Below are 27,076 nucleotides of genomic sequence, written 5' to 3' on the forward strand. Positions count from 1 at the left end.
GAGGGCGAGATGGTTCGAATGCCCTCCGCGACGGATGACTCAACTCGGCATGACCAAGCGTCTTTCCTTCTAGAAATTTCGAGTGCTTGCTCGGCCGCCGATGTGGGCTGAGGAGGTTCGTCGGCGAAGCCACGCTTCCGAAAGGAGAGAGTCGCGCTCCCGGGGAGCTTGTTTTCTTTTTTTTCTTTTTCTTTTGACTTCGCGGCGTCACTCCGGCGTTTCGTCGCGAGAATTTGGCGGCGCGCCCTTTTTGAGCGCTCGTTCTGTGACATTTAGAACAACTTTACGACCAGAACCAACGATTATAAACATTGATGACTACAGATTTTATAACTGATTTATGCGTACGACTGCATAAATACAGCGGTTTGCTAGAAATTGCCAACATCCAGACACCAGAAAGAAAGGACCTCTAGCCGCAACTGAATTAGAAGGTGCAGAAATGTATTGCATACGCTGAACGCAAAACAAAGTATTTGAACCGGATGTGTGGCGAATGAACATTGCACTTCAGTGGTTCAGTCCCTATCACGACGAATGAGGGGTTCGTCGCTTAGGAGGTCGACTTCAGTTCAGTCACCTACGCAAAAGTTCCAACCACCCTATTCTGCTTCCTGCTTCAGACACATTTACAAAGTTGCTGATGAAGAAAGAACATCAATGGCTTTTACACGCAGGACTCGGTGTATTCGAGACGGAACTGGAAGAAAGATTCTGGATACTGAGAGCCAGGCAAGTGGTAAAGAAGGTAATTCGCGAATGCACAGTCTGCAGGAGATTTTCCAGTAAGTCATACTCGGAGCCCTTCACATCTCCAACAGAAGACCGTGTCACTCCCTCTCCACCTTTCGAAGTATGTGGGGTATATTTCGCCAGACCCCTTCTCCAAAAAATAGGGCAGATACTATAAAAAAGACTTACATACTGTGCCTCATATGTGCAGTTGTCAATGCTGCTCATTTGGAGCTTGTCACCAATCTTTGTTGCGAGAGATTCCTACTAGCCTTCATACGATTTGTGTCTCGACAAGACATTTGCAGGATTGCGTACTCCAAAAATGCCAAGACCTTTAAAAAAGCCTCAAGGGAGATTCAGCGACTTCACGAGTTCATGAAATCACCAGAAGTATAATCGTATTTCGCCAGTCACAGGATCGTTTGGAAATTTATCATCGAACAGGCTCCCTGGTGGGGAGGATTTTGGGAACGACTATTCAGATCTGTCAAGTCTGCCTTGAAGAAAACATTGGGAAATCATTTCTTCAATTATGAAGAACTTTCGACCATTCTCGTTCAAGTTGACGCAATGATAAACTCATGACCGATCACTTTTGTGTATGCAGAATTATCTAAACCAACCCAACTTACGCCAAGCCATTTCCTCATAGGACAACAACTGACTATGCTTCCTGCAGATTGTGTTAGCACACCGACGGAAGAAGCTTAATCGTCACGCGACATTTTTCAACGAAGATGGAAGCACAGGGAGCAAGTGGTAAACAATCTTTGGAACAGGAGGAGACGACAGTACCTCCAAGAGTTTCGTTCAGCTCATCTGACTGAAAATGCAAGTGCAGAATCAGTTAAAAAAGGAGACATCGTACTCGTAAAAGAATTAAACACGCCGAGACAACTGCGAAAGATGGGACGAGTTACAAAATTATTTCAGGGCAAGTACGAGAAAGTTCGGTCATGCAAGGTGCGCACTTCTGGTGGCATCTCCTCAAAGAGACCGATACAACTGTTGTATCTCCTCGAATATGCCAGACAAGCTGCAATATCTTGTAAAGAATCGTCTTAAAAGAAGAAAGACCGTGCAAGTTGTTCGGCCGGGAGCTGTTAAATATTAGTTCAGAAGAGCGGCGAAAAAAAAGAAGAAGACTAGAGCATGCCCGGATAGCACGCCTGCATTCCATTTTGTTTTTAGTTGTTCAACCTATAGTGTCGAATAAACAAGACGTTCTTTGGTAAAGCTCCACTTCCCAGTTTTCAACAGGAGCCTACTAAACCTAAGAAAGATTGCAAGCACATAAGGTCTGTAGGATAAGAGGATCAAGAATAGCATTGACTTTAGACTCAGTCGGCGATAAGCCGCGAGCAGTTATGGTGTGCCCCAAGCACGCAATTTTTGAGATGGCAAACACACAATGGCTATTTAGCTACATGCCGAATGAATCTATATCAGACACAACATTTTTCAAATGCACAACAGGCAACTTGCGGTTACGCCTCTCAACTAGGATGTCATCTAGATAGGAAAGGACAGTTGGACATTCCTTAAGTACATCACACATCAATAAAAAAACAGTTGCGCAGATGCCAAGCTAAAACATACTCGACGAAAACGGTAAAGCCCTTGATGCGTTATGAATGTACTAAGATCACGACTCTCTTCTACTCACTCAACCTGATAAGTCGATGCGAGATGAAGTTTAGAACAAAATTTAGCAGATGATAATTGATGCAGGCGTTCCTCGATGCCTGCAACAGGAAACCCATTGATCACTTTGGCCTTGTTCGGCTCCCGGGTATACACAGTCGGATAGACTCGTCGTTTTCACAGACGATGACAAAAGGAGGCATCCAGTTTGAAGCGTTGACTCTGTGAATGATGCCAGTCGACTCTACTCGGTGCAGACCGTCGGCAACTTGTTGTCTGAACTAGAAAGGAAGGTGACATAGTTTGGCCGCCACTGGCTGCACACAAAGTCAACGCTTGATACGGTGAATATAGTTCCGGATGGTGCCGATGCCCGACAAAAACAGGTGTTGAGACTACAGTGATGCGTTCGCCGAAACCAGCGAGGAGTTGACGAGGGAACAACTGAGAGTCTCACCCGCAATGACAACCTTCAGGGCTCTGAAGGCATCTGATCCCAGCAGTGAAGTACCTTTCTCCGTAATGTAAAGCTTAACCGGGTCCACATGGCCATTGCACGACACAGACGCTTTGAAGTACTAATGGTTACCGATGACTTGTTCAGAATGGTTGTGAAAAATTACGTGAGATGGCTAGAGATTTATGTGCACGAAGCACTTTATGTAATCCTGTACGCGCAGCAAAGAAACAGCCGCTCTAGTATTGACGAACATTGACAATACGTAGCCGTTGACGCATAGTCGTATACGAAGAAGGTGAACTGCATAAATATTCTCGTCCACTTGTAGCACTGCCACTTTATTCGTCAACGTAGTAGTAGCATTTGGCCTTACTACAGAAGCATCCCAGGAACCTCGGTAAGCTCTGGAGAAGTCTCCTTTCCTTCCGCATCGCAAAAATGTGCGAGGTTTTGTGCAGGTCAACGTATACCAAAACATTGTCTGTACTTGATTATTTCATTATTTATGAACAAAGTGCAACAATTTGCATCTTCTTGTATTTTTGTTAGTTTTTTTGAAAAATCAACGTTTTTTGATGTTCTGGTTTTTTCAATATACAAATTGTATTCTATTTGTATACTTTCTCTCGTTAGATCCCCTACTAGCCTATGGCTATGGGTCTAATCAGTGTTGTGTATTTCTTGAAATGTAGTCATAACAATCTCAATAAAATGAAAAAAAAAATGAAATTGGTACAGGCGAAGCAGCACGCCGGCCCAGTGCTACGAAAAACCGCCGCGGTGACACGTGCTTACGCACACCGAGGAAAACGTCGGAGAGTAGTCCGTTCCGTCGGAGGGACAGGGTGCACTTGCAAATGAAGAGCAACCGGTGCCAGCTTGCGATGCAGCCTCGAAAAAGGGAGGCGGGGGGGGAGATATGGTCGATAGCTAGATAGATAGATAGATAGATAGATAGATAGATAGATAGATAGATACGACCAATGTCGATAAGGTTCAATTAAAAATGCTTCACATGTAAAAAAACGCATGGCCGTGTGGTAGAACACCTGCATGCCACGCAAACGGCTTGGCTTCGATTCTCGCTCGGACCCTGCAACTTTTAATACTTTTTTATTAAGTTTGTGTCTTCATCGAATTCGAGATCACGCACAAGAAGATAATTTTTCGCTTACAGCCAATGATGCCCACGCCAACACCAACGCCGGAATTTCAGGGAAACAAGCTGTTTAATGCAATTGCGTTAAAATATTGCCACTAGTGCTCCCTTAAAAGCACAGAAAAAGATTCATCTCTCCTTGGAGAGCCACCTGTATGAAGCGTTTACGTAGAGTTTTATTGTAGGTTGCGCATTTCTGTAAAACGTTGTTTTTGTGTGGTATTGGCATGACGCCTTCCATAATCTTTGTAGTGGCCTTTGGCGTCCATTACTTCACCATTGGCAGGCACATCCCACAACACCTAAAACGTGGCGGATTCGGCCTCGAACTTTCACTATGCAGGAACTTTTATGTGTGTAATCCGGCTTATGGTGTTTTCAATCGGGCCCCTAGAGATTTTATTCCACTACTATGAAATTAGGTGAAGCCGTCAAAAAGTCTTATCCTTTTTTATTTCTCTAACACCATCTGTACGACGCACTCTTATCTGAAGGGCGTAGTGAGCCAGCTTCAAACCCGATCTCTCAAGCGAAATTAATTTCGTTTTAGGGGCGAATCTCATCACAACCTAGGCTCCTCCGGCATCCGTTGACGTATTGGCGTCCAAACTCGTATCGCAACATCTGCTGCACATCTATGAAAAAAATTATCTGCGTCGTTAACAAATGGTTAAAAAATCGGCTGATCCCACGCACAGTGGGAATCGATGATATGCGAAGCACGAATGAGGAAGGGTGATATGTCAGTTTAAATACAGCACAAGGTTAAGAGGCAGAAATAAATTACGCCGTACACGACTTCCATGTCATAATTATCATGTTTGAACGTTTCAATTTCATTCGTCACCTATTAAGGTCACGTGACACCAACTTTGGTATATATTGAGTTAGAGAAACGGCCGTGAGCGTGCTATGACCGTAGCATGTAGTTATTTTTTACATGATATTCATATCATAATTAATATATTTGGAAATGTCATTTACATTCACTGTTCATTCACGTTACGTAATACCAAGTTTGGTATGGTTGGAAATAGTGAAACAGCCGCGAGAACGCTATGAGCGTATTACGTAGTCATGTTTTACATGAAACGCATGTTATGATTGTCAGGTATGGACGTCTCATTTACCTTCGTCGTCTAGGCACTTCCCGTGATACCGAATTTCGTACAAGTGGAACTAGCGCAACCGCAGCGAGTGCGTCATGAAGGGCCCAAAATACTCCGACGAAACATTGACGCACGCGCAGGCTGGGCGCAGTGACATCACGATAGCAAAACGCGAGCACTCTATAGTGGGACACCAGGTGTGACCAGCGTCCATCAGCGCGGCCCATTGGCAACCGGCGCGAAAGGCGACATGCTACATTTCGCGCTGCTGACGTTACAGAGAGAGCACCGCGTCCGCCTCTCTTCGTGACGAAAGGATGCCGTGTGCGCTCAAACGCACATGCGTCAAAGCAACGCAGGGTGGCGTGCCTTCGAGTATATGGCATGCAGATACACAATGTAGGTCAGTGGCCAGAGCCACTGATCTCTGCTAGGGGGATATCGGCGCCTGGCATGGCATCGCCGGCGTGACGTGATAAAAAAAAAACGCCGGCGTGCACGGCTCGCATCAAAGTGTATTCGCGCCTTGAGTGTGGCGTCTATTGATGTTCTTACATGACGCGCATCTCATGATTATTATCTTTGCACCAGTCACATATTTTCTTCTTTCATTCACGTGGCATAATAGAAAATTTTGGCATATGTGAAGGTAACGAAACGGCCGCGAGCGCATCATGAGTGTGGGACGTTGTCATGTTGTTACATGACACGCATGCCATGATCGTCATGTTTGGACGTGTCATTTGTCTATGTCGTCCGTTCGCGTCACGTAATACTGAATTTGGTACATGTGAACCTAGCGAAACGGCCACGAGCGCGTCATGAGCGTAGCATGTATTCATGTTTTTACATGAAACGCATCTCATGATTATCGTGTTTGCAACAATCACATACTTTCATCATCCATTCATATCCAGTAATGCCGAATTTGGCTCATGAGAAGCACAGATACGGCCACGACCACATCCTGAGTGTGGCATGTAGTCATGTTGTTACATGACACGCATGTCATGATTTTGATGTTAGGGTCTGTCGCTTAAGTTCGCCACTCAATCATATTATTCAGACCAGTTTTGCAACATACCACCTGAATGAAACCACCGCAAGAGCAGCAAAACCGTCACACGTATATCATGACATTTATGACATACATATCACGATTTTCGTCTTATGACTAGTCAGTCAAGTTCCTCATACAGTCATGTTGTATCATACCAAGTTTGCTATTGATATCATTATTCAAACGGCCAGGAGACCTAAAGAAATTGGCAGATCCCACGTCCAGTGGTGATCGATGATATGCGAAGCACGAATGAGGAATGTTAGTTTGGTTGCTGTTATAGTGCTGTGTTCGATTTTTGCTCTTTTCTTGGACTATTATGCTGGCATCTATCTCTTCCTTGGTGCGCCAGCAAGACGTCGGGTGAAGACTTCAAGGGCTTGGCACCTTACAGTTACGGGGATCTTTTCTCAAGGACTTGGCTAGTACGCGACCACTACGGTGGTTGGTTGCCATCGCCACGAGTCTTATGCTCGTCCAAGTGCGTCAATCCTCATGAGTGATTCTACAGGACACTGTGAAAAGCCTGGAGAATTAAAGACACTACAAAACATCATGAAACCGGCACGTTTGCTCATTCACAACCAGGAAATGACTCCAGCGAGTCAAGCAGCAATAGAAGACGATAAAGCTGAGAGCGAGAAGCTTCGCTTGGAAGAGAATATTTTCGATGATAAAACGTCAACTTATAACCTAAATGATGAAGAAGACATGGGCGAAGGTGAACTATTCACGCTGGTTGCGTATAAGAAGAAGCGAGCAGAGGGCACCCCAATCGTCTTTCGTCCAACAGCTGAATGTGCTAGTTTCTGGAAAGTGAACCCCAATCGAGTGTTAGCCGATGTAGTTTCCGCTGCTAAAGAAAAAAAGTGTAGTCATTTAGAACGACTAGAGATTAACGCTTCAGTGCCAGCATTGCTTGCTTAGCTTCAGCAAAGCATCTTATGATGCTGTCGATTGTAGGCGGCCTGGAAGTTAAGCCTTTCATCCCAGAGTGATACACTCGGAACTTTGGGAAAATAAAGCATGTGCCTCTGAAGTATTCAGGCGAACAACTTCTAGAGTACCTGAAAGATGCAGAGGTTATATCGGCGCAGCGGCAAATAAAATATTATTACTGCCAAAAAGATGAAGCAGTAGGGTCGCGTCCACTTCACACTGTGATCATGACTTTTCGAGATGACCACTGAATTCCAAGACAAATCTACTTAGGATTCACTAGTCACCCAAAGGAAGAATATCTCGGTCCAGCACTTTGGTGCTATAACTACCAGCGATTCGGGCATATGGCGAAAAGTTGCCGTAATGCAGGCCGGTGTAAAATCTGCTCACAAGAACACCATCATAAGGACTGCAACTCAGTTCTTCAGCCTAAGTGTGTGAACTGTGCAGGTAATCACGCTACCTCATTTTCAGGCTGCCCACAAAGTAGAGCTGCCGCGAAAATGCGTTGGCGTGAGCTGATGCATAGAAGAGACCTGCGCCCCCATGAACCATCTCCAAACCTTGTGAGATTGCTCACCCTGCACGTGACCTACCTCAGCGCACACCGCAACAACAACAGTCGAGAAACACACCAAGAAAACTTCCAAGAGCACACCCGAGAGACCACTCACGAGAAGTACATTCAAAAACACCAACCTACACGTCGAAGCTGCGAACGCTCACGCGATATCTGACGGAAAGTAGCAGAACCGACCGTGCCAGTGTTCGTCCAAGCTACAACATCGAAAGATCACGTTATTCTAAGCAAGCCTCAGAAAATAAACCGTTCGATGGTGACCGTGCCTCTGCATCAGTCATGCAATTGATTCAACCAATGCTTTTCGGAGCACTTAGAGCAATCCTGTCGGCTCTACCGGAAGCAAAAAACCTGCCAGAAGTAAAAGCCCTTCTGCCTCTGGAAGCACTATTGTATCAACAATCCGGGTCCAACCGGCGACAAGTAACACATGAATAAGCGCTGTAAAAATCTCTCCATACTCCAGTGTAATGCCAACAGTCTTCGAATGAAGTGTGCTGACTTCCATAAACTGCTTTTTCAATATAACTTTTTGTAGAGAAGCCGCCGAACACTGAAATGGGTCAAACTCTCAAGTGCTTTCTAGTGGGGCTACCCAAAAAAGACGCCGCTCGCGCTGAGAGCCCGTGCGTGGCCGTTACTGTAATCATTGTGTATGCTCGCTGTGTGCCGGCTAATAAACGCACTAATAATCTGATGGAGATTGCTACGATTCCTTTCGATGCCATTGGAACTACGATCACGTACCCTGCCATCTACCTTGTCCCACGACGCTTCTCAGAAAACGCCTCCTCCCATGCCACTCCCATGTCCCGGTGTCCCCAGGATTCGCGATCCACTCATCTTCACGGGCATCGATGACACTGACGGGGAGGACTGGCTCGCCATTTACGAGCGCGTGAGCATCCCCAACAAATGGGACGAGGATGGCAAGTTGACAAATTTGGTGTTCTACCTTGCGGGAGTTGCAAGTTTGTGGTACACCAACCACGCGTCCGATTTCGCAACCTAGTCCAATTTTAAGACCACTATCACCAACGTTTTTGGCCACCCTGAAGTTCGTAAGCTGCAAGCCGAGCAGCGCTTATGCGAACACGCTCAGCAGGTACATCACCAGGTATGATTCACCAGGTACATCGAAGATGTACTGGACGTGTGCAAGATATCCAACAACAGCATGCCCGAGTCTGGCCAGATCCAGAACGTCATGAAAGGCATTGACGATGATGCCTTCAAGTGCTGCTTGCCGAAAACTCAGGCACAGTGGCTGAGGTCATCACGCTGTGCCAGAGCTACGAGGAGCTTCGCTGGTAGCGTTCGATGACTCGTCGCTCCACACCACGAGATGCAGGGCTTGCTGGCTTGGAGGCGAGATGTCATCAGGTGGCACTGCTGGCAGTCCTCAAGTCCTTCATACGTTAGGAAATCGCGCGCCAGTTCTCTCTCCTGCCTTTTGCCCACCCACCGGCTGTTAAACAATCAGCCACTACCATTCTTCCACCCATCCGCCGAGCGATTGAGCATGAAATAGTGGAGGTTATGCCTGTGTACCACTCACAACAACTTCCCGCCCCTGCACCCCCAAGTTACGCCCAAGTGGTCGCCAGGCTGCCTCCAGTCGTTCAAACGCCCACCCCACTGACTTACGCTGAAGCTGCCGCACGACCTCCGTCTTTTGCAGCGGGTATGCCGGCTGCGTATGTTGACGTTGACGCGACCCCTCAAACTCAGCTCCAGCCCACTCTGCAGCCTTTCCAGCAACCGTTTCGTCCGTCGGCTCTTGTGACATGGACAAGAGCTACCCCGGCGAACCGATGGCGCGCAACCGACAACCGGCCCATCTGCTTTGCCTGCGGTTACGCCGGCCACGTAGCGCGGTATCACTCTCACGTACAGCTGGCTCCCATTTCTACGCTTGTTGCTGGTCAGCTTGACCGTGTCTATCATAACGAACCACCGTCCATGCCACCGCTGTCTCGCCGAGGTCCATCTCCTCGAAGGTCGCCGTCTCCAGGACGTCGTTCCTTGTACGCCATGCGGCCAAGTTCGGCTGCTCATGAGCGGAAAAACTAGTCGTCAAAGTCCCCGAGGCAAGGGCTGCGACGCTATCGCACTGTGAAAGCCTTCAGAGCCGCCCATGTAAATTCATTGACGTGCTTGTGGACGGTGTTCATGCATCTCCTCTTATTGACACTGGAGCTGCCGTATCAGTTACGGATGAAAACCCTTGCCGCTTGCTTCGAATAGTGACGGCGACAACTTCTTGGTTGTGCCTTCGTACCGCTCGTTCACATCGTATTCATCCTACAGCAGGGTGCACAGCTCGCGTTGTCTTTCAGGACGTTCGGTATGTCGCCCAAGTCATCATCATTCACGCATGTTCTCATGACGTCATCCTGGGATGAGAGTTTCTCTCCCGCAACGACGCCGTCATCCATTGCGCCGCCGCCGAAATCGAACTTTCACCCTTCTCTCAGTTGACGCCAGAAGACAGTATTCGACACTGAGCAAGATTCTCGTGAAAGACGATACCATAGTGCGTCCAAGCTCGACGATGGGCGTACTGCACCTGTCTCTCCGACACAATTGCACTCGTTTCGCTATCCGACCGTGCTTGCCGAAGCAAAGGGTTGCTAGTACCTTTCGCGACCGTGCAAATCACCCAGGGCAACGCCGCTATTTTTGTGACCAACTCATCCCCGTACACTGTTACCTTGGTTCAAGGGGAATGTCTCGACAGAGTGGAATCAGTCGACGACGCACAAGTCCTGGACGTACCCGATGACTCGAGTTGTCCTGATTCGTGTACCATCGGTGCTGTTTCCACTTCGAATCCATCTCCTGATCATCTCCTGATGTATTTGGCCCCCCATTGATGACAAACTTACGTCGGTACAGCGTTCCTAGCTTCTGGGCCTGTTGCAAGAGTACTGTTCTTCTTTCGATGTCGGGCGAAGTTTTCTCGGTCGCGCGTCTACTGTTACGCATCGTATCGACACTGGTGCCCGTCCACCATTACGACAACGTCCATACCGCGTGTTGCTAGCTGAACGTCGGGAAATTAACAAGCAGGTTTACGATATGCTCCAACGCGATGTTATTCAGCCATCGGACAGTCAATGGGCGTCTCGTGTTGCTCTTGTTGCGAAGAAAGATGGTTCTGTTCGGTTCTGTGTGGACTACAGACGGCTCAGTAAGATCACTCACAAGGATGTTTACCCCCTGCCGCACATCGCTGACGCAATTGACAGGCTTCATGGAGCCGAATTGTTTTCTTCTCTCGATCTGCGCTGGGGCACTGGCAAGTACTGATGGCTGATGACGCTCGACCGAACACTGCCTTCATCACACCCGAGGGCTTGTACGAATTCAATGTCATGCCGTTTGGTCTGTGTAATGCACCTGCGACCTTTGAGTTCATGATGGACACCGTGCTGCGCAACTTGAAATGGCACACGTGCTTGTGTTACCTTTATGACGTTGCTGTCTTCGCTCCAGATTTCTCCACGCATCTCCAACGTCTCAAAGAAGTTTTCGCACGTGTGAGCAATGCCGGCTTGCAACTAAATCTGAAAAAGTGCCACTTTGCAACACGGCAACTCACCATCCTAGGGTTCGTCGTGTCGAAGGATGGCAATCTTTCTGACCCAGCCAAGCTTCGGGCCGTGGCTGAATTCTCCAAACCTGCCTCCGTCAAAGAACTGCGTAGTTTCGTGGGCTTGTGCTTATACTTCCGACGCTTTACACGAAACTTTGCCACGATCATATCGCCGCTGACGAAGCTCCTTGGAAGTAACGGGCCCCTCAATTCGTGGTCGTCCGAGTGCGACGACGCCTTCGCGAAGCTCCGCCATTTGTTGACGTCTCTTCCCATTTTACGCTATTACGACCCTACGGCCCCAACGGAGGTGCAAACGGACGTCAGCGGTGTAGGCCTCAGTGCAGTCCTGGCGCAGCGCAAACCTGGATTCCCTGACTATGTCGTGGCATATGCAGGCCGTACGCTCACGAGAGCCGAGACGAACTACACCGTCACGGAGAAGGAGTGCCTGGCAATCGTCTGGGCCCTTACAAAGTTTCGACTTTATTTGTATGGTCGTCCATTCGATGTCGTCACCGACCATCATGCACTATGTTGGCTTTCATCATTGAAGGATCCCTCAGGCCGTCTCGCCCGTTCGGCTCTCCGCTTACAAGACTATGACATCCGCATGCTGTACCGCAACGGACGCCAGCATGCTGACACCGAGGCCCTCTCGCGCTTTCCTCTGCCTGAAAATGACGTGCTCTGCTCAGTATCCCCGGTTGCTGTTTCTGCCATTGATGTTGACATCATCGCTACCGAACAGCGAAAAAATAATTGGACCGCCCCGCTTATTGACTTGCTCTATGACCCATCCACAACGCCATCCACGCGTGCATTGCGTCGTCGAGCTCACCATTTCGCCATTCTTGAAGGCCTCCTACACCGACGCAATTACAACGCCGATCGCCAGCAGTGGTTACTCGTGATACCCCGCAGTCTGCGGTCGGAGATATGTGGATCCTTTCATTCTGATCCGCAATTCGCGCACTGTGGGGTATTCAAAACCTGCCAAGCCCCGCCGCGGTGGTCTAGTGGTTAAGGTACTCGGCTGCTTACCCGCAAGGCGCGGGTTCGAATCCCGGTTGCGGCGGCTGCATTTCCGATGGAGGCGGAAATCTTGTAGGCCCGTGTGCTCAGATTTGGGTGCACGTTAAGGAACCCCAGGTGGTCTAAATTTCCGGAGCCCTCCACTACGGCGTCTCTCATAATCATATAGTGGTTTTGGGACGTTAAACCCCACATATCAATCATCAATCAATCAAAACCTGCCATCGCATTCGACAACGCTACTTCTGGTGCGGGATGTACCGCTACGTGCAGCAGTTTGTTCGCTCCTGCCTCCCTTTCCAACGCCGCAAACCGTCAGCACACATGTCGCCAGCCGGTCTGCAACTGTTACCTTGCCCTGACCTTCCGTTTGGACGCATAGGTATTGATTTGTATGTACCACTTCCTCTGACGTCGGCTGGTAACCACTGGACCATTGTCGCCGTAGATCATTTAACGCGATGCGCCGAAACCGCCGCTTTTCCTGCGGCTACTGCGCGTGATGTTGCGTCCTTTCTACTGCATCGATTCATGCTGCGCCATGGTCCACCCCAGGAGCTTCTGAGCAATCGAGGCCGTGTCTTCTAGTCAGAAGTCGTCGAAGCCATTCTCACTGAGTGCCATTCTGTCCATCGCAAAGCTACTGCTTACCACCCGCAGATGAATGATCTCACCGAACGGTTTAACCGCACCCTCGGTGACATGCTTTCGATGTACTTCGCCGCAAACCACATGAATTGGAATACTATACTGCCCTTCGTCACCTACGCCTACAACACTGACCCTCAGAGCACGACCGGTTTTTCACCTTTCTTTTTGCTGTACGGATGGCACCCGTCACACACCATCGACACGATCTCCCGTACGCGCCGAATTCATCTGAGTGTGCACCTATTTCTGAGACAGCCAGTCTTGCTGAAGAATGTCGCGAGCTTGCCAAGACATTTACGACGCGTGAGAAAGAGCGGCAGAAGAGTATTCGTGATGGCTCCGCCACTTCTGAGCCCACGTTTCTTCCTAATTCCCTTGTTTGGCTCTCATGCCCGACCTCTGTTGCTGGCCTTTCTTCCAAACTACTCCCGAAATACGAATTCCCCTACCATGTGATCAAGCGGACATCTCTGGTTGACTATCTGAAGAATCTTCGGACATGCGCCGTCGCGGGCGTGACATAGTTACCGTGGAGCTCCTGAAGGCTTACTATGACCCACTCATAGTGACAAGCTGCTAGGTCGCCAGGCGGCTCCCTCTTCGACCCCGCGGTAATTGTAGAGAAGCCGCCGAACGCAAAAACGGGTCAAACTCTCAAGTGCTTTCTAATGGGGCTTTCCAAAAAGGACGCCGCTCGTGCTGAGAGCCCGTGCTTTGTCGTTACTGTCGCCATTGTGTATGCTAGCTGTGTGCCGGCTAATAAACGCCCTAACACTTTCCAATACTTTGTATTCAAGAGGCAGGAATGAATGACGCTTTCTGCCTCTCTAACTACGCGATGCATAAGTCATCTCGTCGAAGTGGTCCTAGCAGAGTGCATCTGGTGCGTCAGAAAGGACCTACATGCTCACCAAGTTCACCCAAGTGATTCGGACTTCCCGGAATTCGTCGCTTGTAAAGTATTCTATGGTGAACAGCGCGTAACAGTGAATAATGTTTATCTACAACCTTCAAGCCGCATTTCGGTGGAAGATCTAACAAATATCTTCAATATTTCTAATTCATGTACATTTGTATGGGGAGACTTTATTGCGCACAAAATAATCTGGGGTAGTGATTGATGTGACGCAAGTGGTAACGTTGTCGCTTGCACCACGGATACATGCAACTTGACTATTTTAAATGAAGGCTTCCCAACTTTTGTCCGTGGACCTAATTACTTGAGTTGCATAGATGTTACCAGGTGTTCCCAAGATCTAGTGAATGGTGTGGAATGAACAACGTTTGTAGAAACACGTGGGAGTGACCATTTTCTTATTTATTTATTTGTTTGTTTGTTTATTATTTATATTTATTTATTTAAATTACCTTACAGGCTCTCTTGCGGAGCATAGAGTAAGGGGGGTATATAGCAAGAATGCTAGTGGGTGATACTTCTGCCACAATAGAAATTCTTATAAATCACCCCTACTTGCGAAATGAGGACATCAAGCGCTACAGCAAACCGACAAACTGAAAAGCATTTTGGTACCGCCTAACAAAAAAATAGTGAACTTACGACAGTTGAAAGCTGTACTGAATTTTTGCAGGATAAAGCGAATAAATGTAGAAAAAAGTGCCAATTCTAAAAGTCTATGCTGCATTCGACGGAGAGTATGAGCGTCTGAGAGCCATCAGGCGACGTTCCGAAAGGGCATATCGAGGCAGTGAAAATTTAGAAGAATACAAAAATGCACAAAAAATCCACAGTCTTATGCGCAGACAACTAGAAAATTTAGGTAAAGGACGCTGGCGTGATTTTTGTGGCACGCTCTCTGCCAACACATCTTTTTTTCAAGAATTTAGGCTTGTGATTTGAGCATTTAGTGGTCGTATATCACAAAGCTTCCCATTTCGTGCGCTTGCTGTAGCCTTGGACAAACGGGAAGTGGTGGTAGCAGATGAATTTTGTCAACTTATCAGTAGGCCTTGCGCATCACAATGTGCTTTATTTGATGATTCTGACCCATTAGCCAGCCAAAAAATCAATGCTTGCTATTGGGCCTAGCACCCTCATTTAGACCCTGTATTTACGTTTAGTGAGCTGCAATGTGCTGTAGCATCATGTCAAAAATCAGCCTCTGGTCCGGACGGCATTACGTACAATATTCTAAAGAACCTTGGGCCAAAGGGCACAACCATGCTCCTAGATATTTACAATAATCTATGGACGCAACAAATTGTACCCCAGTCTTGTAAGTTTGCTCGTATCATTCTGATCTTGAAACAAAGATGCTGTTGACCCTTCAATACTTCCGTACAATTAGTCTGACAAGTAGTCTATGTAAGGTAATAGAAAAATGATTGATGCGTTACTTCAGTGGTGGTGTAACAAAACCGGTGTATTCTTCAACTTTTTTAACAGGTTTTAGGAAACAGAGATGCACAATGAATGCAATACTGGGCATAGTAACGTATGTGGAGCATGAAGGCGCCTGCGGTAGTTTGACGGTGACAGTGTTCTTAGACATCAAAAGGGCATTTGACACAGTCAGTAACACTCATGTTCTGCTGAGTATGTTAGAACTTGGATCATCTAGCAGGTCTTTGTGGTTGATCTCTAAATTTTTATCAGGTCGCAAAATATTCATTCGGACGAGCGAAGGAAAGAGCGCGGAACACGACGTCAGACAGGAATTGCTACAAGGAAGTGTACTCAACTTTTCTTTTCAACTGTGTTATGGCTGATTTAGCAAAAAGACTGCCTTCTAGGTTGAAATACTCCTTATATGCAGATGATGTGGGCATTTGGGCATCTGGCACGGACGTTCGGTTTAGTCAAATTGCACTGCAAGACGACATAAATATTATTAACCACTTTTTTAAAAGAAAGAGAAATGATTCTGTCGCACGCAAAGACAGCTGTATTGCCCTTCACCCGTAAGAAGTTAAAAGCTTCCATCTCAATTTAGAAAGAGAACTATTGATGACCGTGACACAGCATCGGTTTCTCGGAGTAATACTTGATAGGCCGCTATCATGGGCATCTCACATAAAGAAACTCGAAAACGAGGTGAATTTGCTAGTGAATGTACTCTTCAGGATTGCTGGGACATCATGGGGCGGATCTGTATCATCCATGCTCGCTGTTCACAATGCTTTATTACGACAAAAAGTTGCATATTCTACAGCAGTCTTACATGGCCTTTCCCGCAATTCAGAGGAGCGACTTCACAACTATTAGCTAAGGGACTGCGCGTCTGCCTAGGTGTTCCACGAGCGACTTCCAGCAGCCTTGTCAAAACAGAGACCCGACAACCACCCTTTCTAGTCAAGAGAACAATCGAAACATGCCGCCATTTTTTGGCTTACAGACGTAACATGATAACCACCCATTGGCACTGGAGATCTTACAAAGGGATAAAAACCAATGTTCACGAAAAAACACACAGTAATATATATATATATATATATATATATATATATATATATATATATATATATATATATATATATATATATATATATATATATTCTAAAATGAATTTTGCAGCTCCGAAGTGAAATATCTTCCACGGCTGCTTACAATACCAAGCATTGAATTCTCAGTAGATGGCATTATCAGAAAGAGGGACATACTCATCCAAGCTGCTCAACAACTAGCACTTTATCAGATACACATGCGGTATCCAGGGTAAATACACGTTTACACAGTTGGCACAAGTATTACAACGTCTTCAACATCACCATTTATTATACCACTGCTCAATATTCAGGAATCATTTAAATTATGTCGCACAACGTCATCTACTACTGCTGAAATTTCAGCTAATCTGTATGCTATAATGTTTATAAACTCGGCAGCAGACGCGCAAAAATGAGTACTTTTCAGCGATTCACAGGCCGCTTTATGATCACTCTACAGTACAAACACGACAGTGATTAGTGATAGTATGACATACGAAACGCTAAAAGCGCTCACCAAAACAAGCAAGGTGCAACATGAGGTTAAATTTTCGTGAATACCTGGCCATTGCAACATTTCTGGAAACACAGCGGTCGATGAAGCGGCATGACAAGCACATCGTAAAGATGTTACTGTTTGTTTACCAATTTCGAAACATGAACTGCCTAGTATTATAAAGACTGCAAATTTAAGAATGAGTAAAACTGCTTGAATTTACCAAAGTACAAGGAGCAGTGATTTACATCGCATCGATCCCTTCATTGAATTTAAAATTACGCGAGCATTAGATAGAAGTGTGGAAACCCTTATTCACCAGTTGAGGTTAGGCACCGCATACACAAAACATTTTTTGCACAGAATCGGCAGAACTGAAACTCCCGAATGCGAATGTGGATTTATAGATGAACACGTATGTCAACTTCTCATAGACTGTACACATCATGACACGCTGAGACGTCGTCTCAAATAAGAACTGTTAGCATTACACCGCAGACCGTTTAGCATGAAGAAACTTCTGGGACCGTGACCAACTGGAGTTTTACAGACTGACGCTTTAAAAGCGCTAAGACGTTTCTTACAAGACAGCGGAAGCGCTGACAACTACTAAGAAATAATGTTGTGTCATTTGAATAACACATTCACTTATTATGTGCAGTATCATATGACACCCATTTTTTATTTATTTATTTATTCAACAATACTGTAGGTCTTCTGCAGACCCATACAGGAAGCGGGCATACATCATCACGGGTAACCAATTAGATACAAAGTTCAGGAAATACAATATTTTGAGGGACGATACGCACAACAGCGAAACACTTACAACAGCGCGTACAACAATACTACATTAGGGCTCCTCCAATACACGAGAAGACAAGAAAAAAAATAAAAAACCACATACTACGCATAAAAACAATATATCAATATAAAAATAAAAAACAATATAAATAAAAAAACAATATAAAACAATATAAAAATAATCAACAATAATCAACAATAATCAACAATATAAAATAAAAACAATATAAAAATAATCATATGTTGGTTTTGGGACGTTAAACCCCACAAATCAATCAATCAATCAAAACAATATATGTGTACCAATATTCTAATATACCACTGCAAAACACGTTTTTCGTTATCGCAACAACAATAACAGCAAAATGTAACTATACTGGCTCTGTTAACTGCTCCACAAAAGAACAAAGTTTATCAATATTTTAATATTAACAGCTTCACCTGGTAGTGCGTTCGAAGCGGTGACAGCGCAAGGGAAAACGGAATATTTAAACACACTTCTGTGGGCACTCAAGGGACGTATACATTTATCATGGTTCGTCCTACTAGAACGGTGGCCAGGCGGATGAATATAGTCGTCTTTACAGATTTTATGGTGACCGTGAAAAAGGAGATAAAAAACTTCATGGAAGCAACATGACGCCGGCTAGACAGAGTTGCTAGGTGCGCTTCGTGACGTATGTCCGTTGCACTGTCGCGCCAGGAGTATTTTGAGTATATAAACCTCAGGGACCTGTTTTGCAATTTTTCAAGTTTTTCGCAAAGATAGTTTTGATAAGGGTCCCACACTATACTTCCGTATTCTAGAATGGGCCTGACCAGGGTTTTGTAGGCGGTTAGTTCAACTGCTGACGGTGCTTTGCTCAATTTTCGACGCAGAAATCCGAGTTGTTTAAATGCTTTGGCACATGTATTGGTAATGTGCTGTTCCCATTTCAAACCTCGCGAGAATGTGACACCCAGATATTTTACTTTGTCAACTTTGCTAATATTGAAACCATTAGGATTGTACACAAATGGCAAATGTTTTTGTTTTTTCTTGGTTAGACCTATTAACGCCGTTTTAGACACATTTATTTCCATTCCACACATCTCACACCATTCGGAAATGTTTTGTAAAGAAGAATTGAGTTTTAATTGGTCATCAATACCGCGTATTCTAGTGTAAATGACGCAGTCATCTGCGAAAAGTCGCTATGTTACACCTGGTTCCGCACAAAAAGAGATATCATTAACGTAAACAAGAAATAATGTTGGCCCCCAAACAGACATTTGGGGTACACCGGAAAAAACACTGAGGCAGTCAGAGTCTTCGTTGCTTAAAGTTACTTACTGGGAGCGATTAGTTAAGTAGGCCGAAATCCACGCAATTACTTTGCTAATAATTCCAAGAGATGCAAGCTTGGCTATTAATTTGGAATGAGGCATACGGTTGAAGGCTTTCGCAAAGTATATAAATATTGCATCAGCCTTAAGTTTGGAGTCAATTATGCTAGCAAAGTCATGCGCTATTTCTGCAAGTTGCGTTACCGTGGAGAGACCCCTACGGAATCCGTGTTGCTTCAGGTGCAGCATATTGTTAGATTCTAAGTAATTTACAATGGCTTTGTTGAGGATGTGCTCTATTAATTTACAACAGTAGGTCGACAGCGATATGGGTCGATAGGTGTCCACCAGAAATCTGTTACCACTTTTATGAGTCGGAATTATTCTTGCGCGTAGCCAGTCTCTCGGAAGTGTGCCAGTTTTCAGTGAAAGCATAAATATTTTAAATAAAAAAAGGAGCAAGCTGTTCTGCATAAAGCCTAAGAAACGCATTTGGGATTCTATCTGGCCCCGTTGATTTCTTAACATCAAGTTGCAAAAGCAGGTTCAAGATACCTTGTTCAGTTATCTCGATTGCCGGCATGGCCGAGTCACGTTAAAAAAGTGGCCCTTGGACTGGGCATGCTTGGGTGAATACCGATTGGAAAAAGGAATTGAACGAGTTAACTATTGCGTGCGTATTTTAAGTAACGATGCCATTGATTTCGATCTTACGGATTGGACTGTCCGGCTCAGCCTGGTAACGATGAAATTTGCTCGGTTGTGTTGTAATAAAGTTGGTTAGGGTGTGTGAAAAAAAATAGGTCTTCTCTTCGGGCAACAGGCTTTTAAACTTTTGGTAGCACTGACTTATTATAGCTGGATCGCATTTACACTTCCGCATTTTTTTCAGCTTCCGTTTAATATGAATCATTTCTCGCGTTATTCAAGCAGTCCTTCGTTTTGTCCTCTTACGTTTCGTAGGAATGTAGGTTTCATCACAGTGAAAAATTGCTGCCTTGAATTTTAACCACAAGTTGTCAACATCATAGGAAGGTTCAGCGTGAAAATCATCTAACTGCATTTCTAGGTAATCAATAATACTTTCATCGGCAGCTCTGGAATAATCTTTATTAAATTAATGTGAATTGTCATTGTCACTTTTTGCTGGGCTATGATTGGAGAATTCAATTAAAACCATTTTAGGGTCGGAGATTTCATCTTGCACCATAATTTGAGCATTTATTGAGCTAGAAATTTAAGCTTGAATGCGTGTCGCTTGCGTTACGCATTGAGATAATAAGAAACTTAGCATAGTATCCAGAAGTTGCTCGCAGCTATTTGCCTCTCTATTGCTGACGGTTAAGTTTTCTCAGCCTATTCCTGTCAAGTTGAAGTCGCCAACAAGTACTAGCTTCGTCCAATCGTGCATTTTCGCGAGGAGATACTTGTGCAGTTCCGTAAAATAAGATTCAGGTGCCCCAAGTCGTCTGTATGTTCCACCTATTAGTAGTGGTGTGGCTTGAAATGTTACAGTGCACCACAGACTCTCGTAGTTCGGTATACCGTGTTCTTTCTGAAACGCTAAACCATCATTTATAGCGATAGCCACTCTACCTCTGCGGCTATCACGGTCCTAGCAAAGTGGGCTATAGCCTTCTGAAATTATTTCTGAATCATGAATACTGGGATGAAGCCACGTCTCGGTAATCAGCAAAACATCAAATGCTAAAGCCAGCAAGATCTCCTCTAGTTTGTCCGTTTTGTTCACTATGCTTCTGGCATTGAAACACAACAAATAAAACGACGGCGTGTTTGCTTGGCTTCATGCACTTGAACTACTGCCTTCGCGGCAAGCAGTTTGGGAACGCGCCGGCTGCAGAGGTATCCTCTTTCCCACGTGCCTATCCCAAACGTAGAACGTGTCACTTATTTTCAGCTTATCGAAAAGAAGCACAACCTTATCGCCACTGTCTCGGTTAGATTTTGAGGACTTCCATAATTTCCTGCGTGTTTCACGGACTGCTAGTGAAAAATTCTCGGAAACCAATATGTTCGTACCTTTCAACTTTGAACAGTTGCGCAGTATTGCCATTTTTTCAGCAAAGTCATAAAACTGCAGTTTGACGGGACGATCCCGATCAGTTATTTTTTTTTGCCAACACGATGAACGCGCTCCACAGTCTTCCCTTTAACTTTCAGTAGATGTCTGAAGATTTCCTTTTCGACATATTTCCTCAAAGATTCGGGGCCTTCATCGTCATTTTCTGGTATGCCGTATATCACGATATTGTTACGGCGGCTTCTGTTTTCTAAGTCGTCCATTTTACTGCACAATTGTGCAACTTGCTTTTGAACCGCATTAACAGTTACTTCACACTTTTCAACTTTTTCCTTATAGTCGTTGAGCGATGCCAGTGTATTCTCAATGAGAGACAAGTGCTTTTGAACGCCCTGCATTCCGGTCTGAAGTTCAGTTTGGGAAACCCTAATTTATGTGACGGCATCTAAAATCTTCTGCAGAACATGAGAATCGGGACAAGCCTCTACGTCGGGATTAGGGCCTGGGTTTTTCTTTACGTCACCGCTCAGAATTGGCAGTAACTTGACTATATGAGACGCATCCATACAACATGACCACAAACATCCGGGGCTCGGCAACACCACAAGGCGTGCACAGCTTGTTCTGAAAAACTTCGTGAAATGATTTTTTTCACCAACCTGTGCACAGAAGAGCACGAAATTTAGCATCGTGCGCCTGGCCGTGCCACCAAGCCCACAGACGCCTGAGCGTAGGCGTTGCCCCATTTTATGCCGTTCCTCGTAGGTCGCTGGGGTTGCTCGGTTACCAAAACTTCTATCATGATGGGCCACGTGACACGACGCCGAGTCAAACCGAGGAAGCGATATGGCTTTAGCAGAGGCCAGGCCAACTTGGTACGGTGCTGTCGGTTTCACAGATGTAATATGTCCCAAAGGCGCCGGAAACGAGGCATCGCCATGCAAACTCAGTCCCAGGAACACCTGTGCACAGAAGGGCACGAAATTTAGCATCGTGCGCCTGGCGTTGCCACCGAGCCCAGTCCACCAGCCCGCACACCTATGTGTGTGCTGAAGTGAATGACGTGTCGGCTGCTTTGTACATATGATCCAATACATCTTTATAAGGAACAGACGTGTGCTCTGCTGCTTTTGTGCTGGTTGAATCACATATTATGGAAGGACATTATCAGAGACTTTATTCGTTGACTTTTGAACATTTCTTAATCACTGTGTTGTGATATGTGCATAGGTGTTTTTGCGTATGTGTGCTCAAGTGTTCCATCTTCAATACACTGTTTCATATGTTTTGTTTTAAGATACGTGTTCAACTTTCACTCAAAGGCTAAGGAGTAGGCAGCGCCATACTTGTGCGCCAACATCTCCTTATATATTATGTCAATAAAAAAGTAGTATTGATATGTCTCTTTCAAATCAGCACAGCGTTATGGGTTGGAGGTAAATTATGCCGTACATGACTTCTGTGTCATGATTATGATGTTTGGTAGTGTCGTTTATCTTTGTCATCTATTCGCAACACTTTATAAGAAATTTAGTATATGTGGAGCTTGCGGAACGGCCCCGAGTGCATCATGAGGGGCCCATATACTCCAATGTAGCGTTGTCGCGCGCGCACGCTAGGCACATTGACGCTACCTTAGCAAAACTCGAGCACTCTATAGTCTGACGCCAGGTGCAACCAGCGTTCGTCGGTGCTGCCCGACGGCTACCGGCGCGACATGCAACTTGCTGCATTTCGCGCTGATGCGTTCCCCAGACAGCATTGCGTCTCCCTATTTTTTGTGATGGAGGGACGCCAGATGCGCTGAAACACGCATGCGTCAAAGCCACGCAGCGCGGCGCGTGCCTGCGTGTATATAGCAGGACCGGCGCCCGGTGTGGCAACGCCGGCGTGACGTGACGAAATAAACGCCGGCGTGATGCGACAAAATAAACGCCGGCGAGCACGCGGTCACGTCGAAATGTATTGGCGCCTTGACTGTGGCATGTAGTCATGCAGGCGGGCAGGCAAAGAACTTTATTAGTATACGGAGGTGGCGCTCAATCCTCATTAGGGGGCGACACTGGTGGGCCACTTCCGCAACGGGACGGGGAGGTTAAACTCCACGGCTATGTCGTGGGCCCTCTGAATGGCCCTAAGCTTGTCACCTTTGTCGTGGCTTGTGAGAAGACAGGTCCTGTCCGCCTCTGTAAGGAAGACTCGCTGCACTAGCGCATCGCAGGACATTGTCACAGCATGTGTTAGAAAGAACATTTGGACTTACTAGAGCGCGGGCTACCCGGATCTAAGCCATCTATGTATTAAGAGTAATTTAGAGGTGATGCACATGCCTCCGTCTGCAAGAGTCGTAGAGTTATGGACTGAGGTCTTGTTAGGTGTGGGAGCGGTAGTGGGTATTTCCGCTGCTCCAACGGGTAGTTTTTGCAAATTTCATTTAAAATTAGCAATGGGTCTCTGAAGAAACAAGTGACGTCCTCAGCCTTCAAGTGATTCTCCCCGGCATGGAATGTGAGACCTCGCGCACGGGAAACTTGTTGGAATCAAGGATGGTTCCGTGTACGTGCCGGCCAACGTGTGCCGGGAACCAGATTATGTGTTTTAAGTGTGAAAACACTTTAAAAGCGACCCCAAACCTCCACCGCCGTCGGCGGCGTCTGCAGTCTTCTCTCTATCTTTAAAAGAAAGAGGACTTGGCGGGCCGCAGCGTGACGCTCTACCGAATAAGCCACGGACGCGACGCTGATATCGGTGTCAGTAACGCGCCTTATACCCCCTCCCCCTTCGCTCGCTCCTCCGCTCTCCTCGCTCGCTGCAGCTGCGCGCGCACCGCTCTCTCTCGCGCGCCCACCTTCTTTCTTAGTCTCCCGTCGAGAGCGGGTCGTGCGATGGATGTCCCGGAGGCAACAATACCATCAATAACGAATGCAGTACAACCGAATGCCAGCACTGCACCCGTCGTTGGAGGTGACGGTACCGCGGTGGTTTCGCCGACGTTGGAAGACAAGGCGGCGCTTCGAAGGGCTTGTGAGACTGAACGTAAGCGGGCGAAGCGTGCATCGGATGCCGTACTGCATGCTCGCGAGGCCGAGTGCAAGCGGGCGAAGCGTGCAGCGGATGCCGAACTGCGCGCTCGTGAGGCCGAGGACAAGCGGGCGAAGCGTGCAGAGGATGCCGAATTTCGCACTCGTGAGGCCGAGGACAAGCGGGCGAAGCGTGCAGCTGATGGTTAACTGCGCGCTCGCGAGGCCGAGATGAGGCGTCAGCATCGAGCCGCGAACGCGGCCCAAGAAGCGGAACGACAACGCAAGCGTCAGGCGGAGAAGGGCAATGAAGGCCGGCGTCAAGACGCCGCTCGCAATCGTCAACGGCAAGTGGACGTTCCCGCAGCCGTTCCAGCCTATGAACGTGCCGCGCGGGAGAAGGTGCGAGCCCTGGACTTTGCTCGTCTGGACGCGTCGTGAAGTGTAAATAAATAATACTTCGTATATAATGTATCTGTGTACAAATGCTTCATGACAAACGACACTTAAATTCATTATTTACACTTTAATCATCATCATCAGTAATAAAACTCCCAATCATTTCCCCGAGGGTGAACAAGGTTAAGTGAGAATGCACAGGGTGATGCTATGAGGGGGAGTAAAGTTAAAATTCGTTGGCATTCGCCAGTGAGTTAACGCAAACTCCCCCGTGTGATCAAATTGCGATTCCCAGGAAGCATTACACCATAAAGGCACCATAGTGTGATTAATAAATATAATAGTGCGAAATAATAAATACCCCTCATAGCATCACGCGGTGCATTTGCACCTAACCATGTTCACCCTCGGGGAAATGCTTTGGAATTTTTTTCGCCTGACCGATTGGCAGCAGAGAGAACGCGTGCCCCTTTTCAACAAACTGAGCCCGTCATGAAGGCCCGTGTGGCTGCACGTGAATCTCTGTAAATGGTGGTACGATCGGTGGCAGTAAGTGCTAGTGCCACAGCGGCCTGCTCGGCGTGATCAGCGTTTGATTTAATAAAGTCAAAGACGACAAACGTTCGCCTTTGGGTGTTGTAACCACCGAGACAAAGTGGTCCGTAGAGCCGTGCTGCGCTGCGTCTACGAAACACGTTATCCTCCATAGCGGCTGCGGTACTGAGTAGGACTCGCGCTTGTGCCTGACGTCTCCCATTGTTATATGTGGGATGCATGTTACGGGGTGTCGGGGATACTGTAAAGTTTGCGCGCAGGTCTTCGGGGAGCTGCCGTGGGCATTTTTGGGATACGGGAGATTTGAGCCGGAGGTAGGCTAGTAACCGTAGCCCAGCTGCAGTGGAAGACAGCCTCACAATTGGAGATACTTTTTGAGCTTTTACAATTTCGTTGAATGTGATATGAATGCCTAGCTCAATAATCTTGGTGGTACGGGTGCTGCCTGGTAACCTGAACACCTGATTAACGGACCGGCGGATGATCACGTAGAGATGGCGTTTGCCTCAATTTTGCCACAGGTGTGCGGGAGCCACACGGTTGTTGTGACTCACGAGGAAAGCGTGGAACAGTCTGCTGAGATTCTCCTCAGATAGTCCGCCACGCCTGTTATCTAATTCAGCCATTGTTTCGGCCTTCCTGGAAATACGAGAAATGCTGACGTCCTTATGGCCGTTGGTCTGAATGACCATGCCTAGTATGCAAACTTGGTCCACTGCGCGGATGGGTGTACCATCCGCCGCCAGGACGTTGATCCCCACGTATGCGTCTCTGTGCGCCTTGTATTTCGGGTGGTATAGAAGTAATTCTGATTTCTCTGCTGATTGCAAAAGACCAGCCTGGCACAAAAACATTTGTACCATGTTTATCGCGTCTTGAAGTCGCTCCTCGATATGGCCGTCACTGCCATTCGTACACCAGTGATGTCGTCTGCGTAGAAGGCGTGACTAATGCCGTCGATCTGTGAGAGTTGTTGCGACAGAGCGCGCACGAAGAGGTTAAACAGGAACGGAAAGATCACGGCCCCTTGTGGTGTGCCCCTCGGTCCCAGGTCGAATTTCTTCGAGCCGATCGAGCCGAGTTGGATTGTAGCCGTCCTGTCGCGTAGGAGCGAGCTAACTTAGCTGCAGAAACGCGTACCTAATCCTGCTTCGCGAATTGGGCCGAGGATATGAGAGTGCTTGACGCAGTCGAATGCGTTCTCGAGGGCGAGCGCTAGATTGGCTCTGGTGTCTCTGGTGATCTTATCCATGAGCTGGTAGTTGAGCGTCAGCATTACATCCTGCGTGGACAAGGACGAATGAAACCTAATTTGGTTGATTAGTAGAATCTGGCGCTTCTCAACAAATTTTGTGACTCGCTTGAGTATTACGTGTTCGGCCACCTTACCCATGCAGGACGTGAGCGAGATGGGACGCAGTGAGCCTACACTCCAAGGCAAAAGGGTGTTAAAAGGGTGTATTTCGTCCTTTTGGGGATTGATGGGGCTGCCACAACCATTACTCCCTTTAAGTACTAACGGCACCGGGTCTGAGTTAGTCCCTACAAATGAGCTCTTGGGACTAATATTTAGTCCTCACATTTACACCTTAGTGAGTAACCATTAGTTCCACAATTCACCTCAAAAGACTAACGCGTATTCCTTATATTTGCACCTTATAGAGCAACTGTTAATCCCCCCATTTACACCTTACCGGGCGACCGTTAGTCCTCATAGTTACATTTTGCCAGACAAGTGTTGATCCACTCAAATACTCCAACCGAATGAACTTTTTGTCCCCAGTTCAAAGATTATTTTTTGTTTATTTTCCGCCAGACCAAATACTTTTTTCGCCTGTTTTTCTGCGCAGTGAGCAAGAAAGTACGCCGAAAAGAACAAGCGAAAAAGTAGTTAGCCACCTATGTGTATCTGCTTTTGCAGTCACGGCAACAACGAACGAAAAAGTGAGACATCGAAATAATTTATTTTTCTACCTACCCATGACGTTTCTCCATTCTTTTTAGTGAATTCATTGTGA

This window comes from Rhipicephalus microplus, unplaced genomic scaffold, assembly GCF_043290135.1.
Source record: "Rhipicephalus microplus isolate Deutch F79 unplaced genomic scaffold, USDA_Rmic scaffold_56, whole genome shotgun sequence".
NCBI lineage: Eukaryota > Metazoa > Arthropoda > Arachnida > Ixodida > Ixodidae > Rhipicephalus > Rhipicephalus microplus.